Below are 1,356 nucleotides of genomic sequence, written 5' to 3' on the forward strand. Positions count from 1 at the left end.
TGGTCCTCACTGCCACACTCCCACCAGCGCCATGGCAATGTCAGGAAGTCACCATACATGGTCTAAAAAGGGGAGGTATGAATCATCCACCCCTCATTTCGCATATCATCAAGAAATAACCACAAAAACAGAGAACCAGTGGTCCTCGGGGCTGCTTTGTCTATGCAGTACCCATTCTTTTTTTTTTTGGAGATGGAGTCTTGCACTGTTGCCCAGGCTGGAGTGCAGTGGAATGATCTCGGCTCACTGCAACCTCCGCCTCCCGGGTTCTCGGCATCCTCCTGCCTCAGCCTAGCTGAGTAGCTGGGCTTACAGGCACCCACCACCACGCCTGGCTAAGTTTTTGCATTTTTAGCAGAGCTGGAGTCTTGCACTGTTGCCCAGGCTGGAGTGCAGTGGAATGATCTCGGCTCACTGCAACCTCCGCCTCCCGGGTTCTCGGCATCCTCTTGCCTCAGCCTAGCTGAGTAGCTGGGCTTACAGGCACCCGCCACCATGCCTGGCTAAGTTTTTGCATTTTTAGTAGAGCCAGGGTTTCACTGTGTTAGCCGGGCTGGTCTCGAACTCCTGACCTCATGACCTGCCTGCCTCAGCCTCCCAAAGTGTCGGGATTACAGGCACGAGCCACCGCGCCCGGCCAGAGTAGCCGTTCTTTACTCCTTTACTTTCCTAATAAACTTGTTTTCACTTTATGGACTCGCCCTGAATTCTTTCTTGTGAGAGATCCAAGAACCCTCTGTTGGGGTCTGGCTCGGGAACCCTTCTTTTTTTTTGAGACAGAGTCTCGCTCTGTCGCCCAGGCTGGCGTACAGTGGCCAGATCTCAGCTCACTGCAAGCTCCGCCTCCCGGGTTTACGCCATTCTCCTGCCTCAGCCTCCCGAGTAGCTGGGACTACAGGCGCCCGCCACCTTGCCCGGCTAGTTTTTTGTATTTTTTAGTAGAGACGGGGTTTCACCGTGTTAGCCAGGATGGTCTCGACCTCCCAAAGTGCTGGGATTACAGGCTTGAGCCACCGCGCCCGGCCGGAACCCCTTTCCTGTAACAAAGCCATTCTCTCGCCTCAGCCTCCCAAGTAGCTAAGACCACGGGTGCGTGCCACCGAGCCTAATTTTTAATTTATATTTTTAAGAGATAGGGTCTCCAGCCTGACCAACATGGTGAAACCCTGTCTCTACTAAAAATACAAACAATGAACCTGGTGTGGTGGTGGGCGCCTGTAGTCCCAGCTACGCAGGAGACTGAGGCAGGAGAATCGATTGAACCTGGGAGGCGGGGGTTGCAGTGAGCCAAGATGGCGCCATTGCACTGCAGCCTGGGCGACAGTGAGACTCTGTCTCAAAAAAAAAAAAAAAAAA

This window comes from Colobus angolensis, unplaced genomic scaffold (assembly GCF_000951035.1).
Source record: "Colobus angolensis palliatus isolate OR3802 unplaced genomic scaffold, Cang.pa_1.0 Scaffold443, whole genome shotgun sequence".
NCBI classification, from domain to species: domain Eukaryota; kingdom Metazoa; phylum Chordata; class Mammalia; order Primates; family Cercopithecidae; genus Colobus; species Colobus angolensis.